Source organism: Canis lupus, chromosome 8, assembly GCF_048164855.1.
Source record: "Canis lupus baileyi chromosome 8, mCanLup2.hap1, whole genome shotgun sequence".
Taxonomy (NCBI): domain Eukaryota; kingdom Metazoa; phylum Chordata; class Mammalia; order Carnivora; family Canidae; genus Canis; species Canis lupus.
The window spans coordinates 10,468,458-10,477,256 of NC_132845.1; the positions used below are offsets into that span (position 1 = coordinate 10,468,458).

The window sequence follows — 8,799 nt, forward strand, 5'->3', positions numbered from 1 at the left end:
GACTTTCTCCTAAAGTTTTGTTATTGCTATTTTCTTTTTTCCCTATGAATTTCTAATTATTATTTTCCCTTTTGCGTTGAGAAAAAAATTTTTCTTCCCTTGTCATTCTATGTCCATATGAAATGTCATCATTAGAATAATCTGACCTATCACTGTCCTCTCAATTACTTCTCCAGAGAGGAAGAGAGTGTCTTATGAAGAACAAGCAAATTTTGTAGAAGAAACTGAGGATGTCATGGGTCTGTTTCTTTCCTCTCTTTACCTTCAAATTTGATGTATTACAAAGATGAAGTACCTAAGTAAAATTTTTTTAAAGAAAATATTAGAAGTTGTTTCCAGATCAGAAAGTAACTGAGACCCAATGGCATCTGACAGAAGATTACAGACTCGGATGAGCACACTAGAGGAAGCCAGAACTAAGGACACTACTCAAGAAGATATGCAAACCTATTGTTGGAAAATCCCCTGTAGTAGCAGTACAGAAAACATATTTTGAATATCTAAACAGACAAAAAAAGAAAGGTAAGGTTAGCATAAAATAGTCAAAGCATTTTTAGGTGACATTTCAGGGTGTTATAATTATTGTATGTAACAAATTATGCTTCTCTAAGAGAAGTAAAGATTTGAAGTGTCAAAAGGATGCTAAGCAGAACTATAATGAAACTCTAGGCCTGGTTCTGATGTTGGTCAACAGAGAAAATAATTTCTTGATTAGTTCATACAATTCAGGGAGGTGAAAAAGGGTAAGATTTTGGATGCTTTTGCAAAATTTGGTATGTATTTTTTTTTCACTGAATATGGAAAAATTACGTGAAAAGAAAAATAGATGCCAAGTGGAAAAAAAAATGCTGTGAGAAGGAATGGCAGAGATAGTGTTTCTTTCTGGAGTAGCAGGAACACAAAGTTCAGAAACATGACAGCAACTTCCATGCAAAATCGGCTAAGGGCTATTCTCCAACTGAAGCAAATATGGGTTATGGATAGGAAAGACAGGTATCTCAACTAAAATTTTGAGAAAAAGCAACAATCTCCCCAAATGAAATATTCTGAGACAAAGCATTATGTTTTGGTTACATTTTAGTTCTCTAAAATGTTGATAGGAGATGGTCTTTTTACCAAATAAGTTTAAATCCACAGGTGATAGATTCTGGAATATGATATGAACTAGAAACCCAATGAGGCTGACACTTGGAAAGAATAAAAAAAAAAACAAAAACTACTTTTAATCCAGTTTCCTTAAGTTTCTGTCATAGTTTCTTAAGTTTCTGAAAACTTTTGGGTTTTAGTAACCAAACTCTAGATTATAGAACCATAATTTTGTTTGTGTCTACATTTCTAGGGATAGTAGATGGCTTATTTTTAAAAAGTTTAGGGAATGGGCCAGTGCTATGATGATACCGCATGTGGGTTTGTTTTTTTGTTTGTTTGTTTGTTTTTTCCCCATATGAAAGTTTGGATTGGCAACATCAGATAGTTTAGAGAAGTAATGTCAAAAGTGTTAAAGGAATATGTAGAGTAGAGCCTAGCCTGACTCTGTCAGGCACTTAGTTGGATATATACGGGGGCAGAGACTCTGGGATACAAATTGAAAGAAGGAAGAAACCGTGGGTGTTCCTTTTTTGGATTTCCATATCTTAGACTTTCTTTTATTTTTTTTAAGATTTTTAAATTTAAGATTTAAATTTAAAAATTTAAGATTTTTAAGATTATCCATTCACATAGAGACATCGTTGGTGTCTGAGCCCAATGTGGGACTTGATCCCCCAGATCTCCCAGGACCCGGGATCACAGTCTGAGCCAAAGGCGGATACTCAATCACTGAGCCACCCAGGTGCCCCCGTGTCTTAGACTTTTAAATTACAGGGCCAAGGGAATTTGACTTTAACGCTTTTGTTAGGTTGGTCATCCTAAGGCATTTAAATTTTATTCAGTGAACATTTGAGAGGCCTAAGACATGTTTTTATTAGAACAGTGACAAAGCTTGATTCACATCATACAAAGTTGCTGTTTGCAGAAATGGATAGTGGAGGGGCAAGAATGGAGGCAGGTGGCTGTACTTTCTCTGCTCCAACTGCCTCCAAACAGCAGCTTGTAGGCACCTCTAACTTTGGCTCTTTCATGTTAGAACCTGCATACTCTCTTAGGTGTTTTGAGCTCGGGGGCATCTAATTTTAGCAGAATTCACAAAATATGAACATTTCCATATTTATTTATTTATTTATTTATTTTTTTTTGAACATTTCCATATTTAATGACACACAGCAGAAAAGCCCCTTGAGCAAGGAAGTCGTGAAATTTTGCCAGGCTTCCAGCAGGAGGGCTCGCTGAAAAATCACCAGGACAGGATTTGTGGCCAAAAAAGAACAGGGCAGTAATAAGGATTTCTTAAGTCTATCTAGAGTACAAATTTGAGGATCCTAGCAGAATCAAAACTTGGCAAAATTCACTACAGTACCACAATCCGCTGTTAGAATAAATATGCATTATTTCCCTTTGGTAACTTTCTTTTGTGATACATGTGAATTAATCTACATGATTTCAATACACAGAGATCATTTGTCTTCAACTTCATGTAGAAATACTTCAGTTCTGCTAATTTGCTTTGCAAGTAAAGCATGGAAAATTGTACATTTCCTCATTCCTTTTAAATATTTTATTTATTAAGTCATATTCCACGTGACAAACACTGCTTACAACTTCTAAAAATAAGAGCTTTCAATAAAAGTTTACCAGTTGGTACCAGGCAAATGGCTAGTTCTCCCTAAAATAATCCTATGGGAATCCTAAAGCCAAGGTTCTAGAATTAGAAGGTAGTAGTATACATAGGCAAAATCTCTGTGGATTAAGATTTCATTAGTGTCAAGTTCAGATCCATACAGTATGACATTGGTCAAAGGAGTTTAGGGAAATATATTTTAGAGGCTTTCGTTATTAGAGACGAGGTTTGGAATATAATGAACAGCTGTCACTGTAGTCTCCAGAAGAATATGTGGTCCAGAGGTGATAATATTGGTTCAGGTTATACCACTGTGTAAATTTAGAAGAAACTGTATCCAACTTTCCGGGCCTCAGAATTTTTGTTTTCTCAACTGATACCAAATTTATTCTGCAACTTAGATTATTACTGATAGAAATGAAATAATTTAAAGCAAATAATTACCTGGAAGATTGTGCCATTGCCAGTCAGTAACTAGTCAGGATTAATTTGATCCTTTCATTATTTCATATATATATATATATATATATATATATATATTAATTTTATATATATATATATGAAATCGTTATATATATGTTTTTTTCTGTATGAAAACTCTTAGCATCTTAATTTCTGTGGTATTTTAACATTTAATTGTACTGTGTGTGTGTGTGTGTGTGTTTAATGTACTGTTCTAGAGAATTAGTAATGTTTTTTAGTTTTAAAAGTCTTATCCTTCGCTCTGGAAAGTGTTTTTGTATACTTTATTTGCAATTTGCTCACTTAAATAACCCCGGTTTCTCCTTCTAAAGCTACTATTAATGAGCAGTTGATCCTCTTGGATTGAACTTAACGTTTGTATATTTCTACTTTTAGTTTCTATTTTTTATCTTTATGTTCTACTTTTTGGGAAGTTTTCTACACTCTTGACCTTTAAATTGCATTGCTACTTTGCTAATGAAAATTTTGATTTTCAAGAGCCTCTTCATGTTTCCTAATTGTTCGTCTTTCATGTCCTATTCTTGCTTTATGGGCACACTATTTTCTGTCATCTCTCATACATTACAGGTCTGGCCATTGGCAACTGTTTCTGGCATTGTATTTTTCCTGTGAATTCCCTTTGAGAGTGTTCACATTAATTAATTTTTTTTTCTTATCAGAGGATTTCTAAAAAAAATGTTGAGTTGTGTTTGGCTCTCTATTCATATTTAAGATAAAGGCACTAAAAAGCTGACTGGCTGCACTCTATGAGTGGGGATGAAGTTTACTGACTTGTGAGTTTCACTGTAGAATGAGTAGTTGAGTGGATTTTTTTTTTAAGCATGCAGCTAAGTGTCAATATATGAAGTCTTTTCTCTGGAGCTATTTAGTTATTCAACAGAAAATACACTGAATCTTGAACTTGAGAGAGACTTTGCTTTCCAACAGTCTGAACGCAAAGAAGGGTGAGGTACCTCAGCATTTAGATTTAGCACCATTCAACACGTAGATTTTACTTAATTCATTTTATTATTTACTTAACCCTATCCTCAACCCTGCCCTTGACTGTGCTTGGGATCCCAGTTGTATGAAATGGTGACGGGATTTTGATGTGGTCCTCCATCCCCTCCCTAACGTCTAACCAAATTCCCAGCTATTAGCAACAAGCTTCACTTCCACCTTCCCTGTGACCTGAGCTTCGAGGTGCTCAGAAGTTCACACAGTGAATTGCCTTATTTTCCCTCTTCTTCAGAATTTAGGTTGTAACTGCCTACACTTCAATATTATCACTTTGTCATTTGTTTCTTCTCTTTCAAAAATATGTTGCCAGAGTCCCTTTATTGTTGCCTTTTCTCCTCTTCTCTTTGTTCTTATGTGCTCTCTAACTATAACTTCATTGGGGTTGAAGCAGCTTGAAGGCATGCACCATATTTTGTTTAGTCTTTTTATTCACCGGCACCAGGTATAGTATGTGGCATTAGATAGGAGTTTAAGATCAGTTGGCTTTTAATGGAGTGATTATTAAAATCAATATTTATTAAACTATTACTGAATTTGGAATATAAATATTATAGACAAAATTTATGATGAGATATACAATACCATCCAGTATTGACGTAATTCAATGTTTAAAAAAATGATCATTTTGTCCAAGTGGAGTATCCTTTCTTCCACTTCTCTGTCAGCAGACTTCTTATTTATCCTTCAAAATGTTGACCCAATGGGTTCATCATTTCTGATAGGCCTTTTCTGGTTTGGAGGGAATTTGTACCTAATCTTTGCTATATTTGTATGTTACATATATACTCATTGAATATATCAACTTGTAAGTATTTGTTCATTGACAGCAGAAACCTGATCATATCTGCATTTTTGTCCCTCGAAACTAACATACCTGATACAGAATTAGAACTTCACAAACATTTATTAAACTAAAATGAACTGAGTATTTTCTTCCAGAAATTTTAGGGATGAGCAGAAAGACAGACACTAGTGTTGCTGCCAATTGGTTTTATCCATTATAACATAACCACAAGCTCAGGAAATTTGGTTTTGATTCCCCAAAAGGATTTTGTTCTTGGATTCATTGTACAGAAAGAGAAGTGTGTTTTCCTACAAAGGGAATGAGGACAAATAAGAAATAAATTGTCTTCTCATAAGGGTTTGGAAACATATACCCAAATCAGAATTGGCTCCTTGATTGAATGTATTCTATTAGTTTTAGACTCTTCTATAGGCCATTTAGATGATTGACCATGTGGAAAGTCAGAGTAGATTTTCTAGTCAATCTCTTTTTAATATCAATATTTTTCATTAGATACTATAGCAATAGAGATCCATCAATTTTTCCTAGTACATTTCTATCCTGAATGTTTATATATGTCAGGATGTGATCCAAGGTCAAATGCTGCAGTGTATTTTAAACAAGGCAGATTCATCATTTCATAGAGGCCAGGAAGAATTTTTCCCTTTATGGTTAGCTGATTTTTAGGTTTTCACACTTACTTTTTTATAGAAAAAAAGAAACACCTATCCGTTGTAGAAAATGTCTTCTGGTTTGGGGATAGGGGAAAAAATGAGGTGGTGAATGAAAAATGATTTGCTCTTCTGTCAACTTTCAAAGAGGTGATTTTTTTCTGGTCTGCTTGGTGATGAGATTTATTTTGAGTCAGCTCTATCAGCAACAGGTCAAAGTGCAGTGTTTTTTTTTTTTCCCCCTCCTTTTTGTTTTGTTTTTCTTTAATTTAAAATTTTCAAATCAAACATTGCCACACTGTACCTTGTAGCTGATATGAAATAAGAAAGCCCATTTACCAGTTGTGGTCTGGATTACTATGCTTCGCTACTATTGATTGGGGCAGTTATAGTCTTGCTGTTTGAATTTTAAATGTGGCTTGATGCACCCACGCATGTGTGATCATCTAAATACAACCCCGGACATTTTAACAATTAGAAAAAAAGGCAATTTCTCTGAAGCTGATTGGAAATACAAATTGCTTGTCAAATGAACAAAATTATCTTCTCTTTGCCAGAGAGAGCAAGATGGAGAAAGGTTAGGGAGATAGGAGGAAGACTTAACAGTTAGCAGTGCTGGGAGATAATTAGTCTTCCCACATTAAAAAAAAAGCCTAACCTTTGCTCTACAGCTATTAATATAATATAGAATTATTTAACTGCTAAGAGCTTAGTTTGAAAACAGTTGACTTTTTTCAAGAAACGTGTGTTGGCACAAATGGTCAGATTGAGAAATATACATCTGTGTTTCATGTATATTTGCCTTTCATAGAATATCATCAATATTCGGCATGATTAACAATGCATGTATTGCATTCTTTCTATAAAGATTTCTAGTGCCTGACTGATTGAATAGGAATGAGGACACATGTTTTAAACACACCCTACTCCAAACTGAAACAGCAGGAACGTCTAGTCACTAGAGGGCAGCCATAATCTGTTACAGCCCATAAAGATCTTCCAGGATATCCAAGTCCAATTGCAGATGTGGAGGGCAGGATTTAGAATCAGTGAGCTGTTTTTCAGCTGTACGTATTTTAGAAAGAGGACACTAACATCCTTGTTTAGACAACCTATCAGAAATGATCTGATTAAAAGGCAAAGCAAACAGAGGATTGCAGCACTGCTTGTGCAAATTTCTTGTAAATATATACCTCAGTTATCATAGGAAAAATTGAATGGAAGGAAAAAAAAAAACAACAACAAAAAAAACAAAAGCCCGTGAGCTTTCACGTGGATGGACGGGCCTCATTCACGTTTCTATTGTTTGCTATGGTTGCCAGGAAACCAAAGTTCCAAGCAAGCAAAGGAAATCACTGCACAAGTAACTATGGAATGCCTATGAGCCTGCTCATTTCTCCAAAATGTAGTGAGTTTCAGAAAGCAAGTAGATCTACTGGAAGGACTGGGAAATCAAAAGCAAATGAACAGCACTTCATGTCAACAGATGTTACTAGAATTTTGTAATGGGCAAATGTGCTCCATGCCAACCTAAAAAACGAGCACTGCCAAGTAAGCCTTACATATGGTAGAGTTTAAAATCCCTTGCCTTTAAAGAAACCTCCTTGTCTGGACAATCCGAATTAAAGATAAGTGCCAATTAGCATTATGGGGACATTTCAGCTTCTGTCCTTTCCTCTAGAACCACCCACCTACCTATTTAAAAATCATTTGCAGGATCTATTAAGCCCAGTAGAGGTCAGGAATGAGCAGACATTGTAGTGCATGGTTATTCAGGGTCTCTCACACTGTTAGGATACTTCCTAGAGGTGATCCACATCGCCTTCTGTGAAGTGTCCAAGAGAAGTATTTACTATCGTTGGCGACAGTATCCTGCTAGAAAAGTTATGTTTCCACTCCTTGCTTGTTCCACAGCTAATCCCACAGCCACTTCCTAGTCTACTGGTCATAAGATCAGCTGAAAGAATATGGAAAGAGAAATGGTGCTGTTTGCATAGTAGGAAAAGAACTCCAAACACAAACCTTATTAATAATTGTGTTTCATGTCTGCAGTAAGATCAGTCTTCCTTAAATTAGTGAATGAAGAATGAATAAATGATCGGGCTAATGTGTCACCTTCATGTAAGATAACATTTTGAAGTAATACGTAGAGCTGAATATACACATCCCCATTACCTTTAATTTTTTTAAGTGTCTATAGCTGCCTCTGTGCCTCATAATTTAAAACTGCAAAATAATACATCTTAACCTTTTGATCTTTTATGTTTGTTCCAATCAGGATTCGCTGAGAGGAAAACTACAATCAAGTGAAGGTCCACACAATTTTAGTTTGGCAACGCTACCCGCATGCATTCAAACTAAATTTCAGATAACTGTATTAAGAAAAATAGTGCTTTTGCCATGACCTATCTATGGAGATTTGTTGCTTTGTTCCACTGACAATTCTGAATTTTACAACCATTTTGTAAAATGTATCAGATACATGAATAATGGGTTTAGAAAGTCATAAAATTATATTTACTTTGCTTAGCCAAAATTTTAATTCATCCCATGTATTTTACAGTGTCCAGAAAGATTTTTGATATACTTTCATACTCTTTCATTAAAGTTAAACATGCCTAAGCCTAAGAACAATTAAAGTTAGTTAGGTTCCCTAGAAGCGTCGGTGCAGTTTAAATTAAAAGGAGCCCTTGACTTGATATTAAAAGAGCTGACTTCCAGACCTGGATGTGTTCAAATACGCAGTGTGAGCTCAAGCAAGGCTTAATCTTGACTTCATTCCCTCTTCTATAAAGTGAGGTGGATTTGACCGGCTGATTTTGTAGGTTCATTCCTACTTGTACTTCTCTTTGGTACCACATTATGTATAGTCATTTGTATACTTGTCAACCACCCCCCCCCCTTGTAGGACATAAGCTCTGTCCTTGAAAGTAAGAAATACGTCAGTCATTTTCTCTCCTGCAAATTAGATAGCAAAGGAAACCAACACATAGCAGATGGGAGCGCAGGAAATGTTTGTGGAAACCAAAATGGGGCAGAGGAGTACTGTCTCGTTCTAGAGACAGACATACATTTCTCTGAACTGAAGCACTGTGGTGACTGCCACTTCCATCTCATCAGTGTTGGAATGAAAGGCGGCCAGTAGA

General features: G+C 35.5%; 1 long non-coding RNA gene across 1 annotated transcript; it reads left to right on the top strand.

Moving 5' to 3' along the window:
* The first annotated feature begins 2,844 nt into the window (after positions 1-2,844).
* Positions 2,845-8,061, top strand: LOC140637533 (uncharacterized). Its single transcript, XR_012034627.1, has 3 exons — positions 2,845-3,000; positions 6,976-7,204; positions 7,932-8,061. It is a non-coding gene; the product is annotated as an uncharacterized lncRNA (long non-coding RNA).
* The last annotated feature ends 738 nt before the right edge of the window (positions 8,062-8,799 follow it).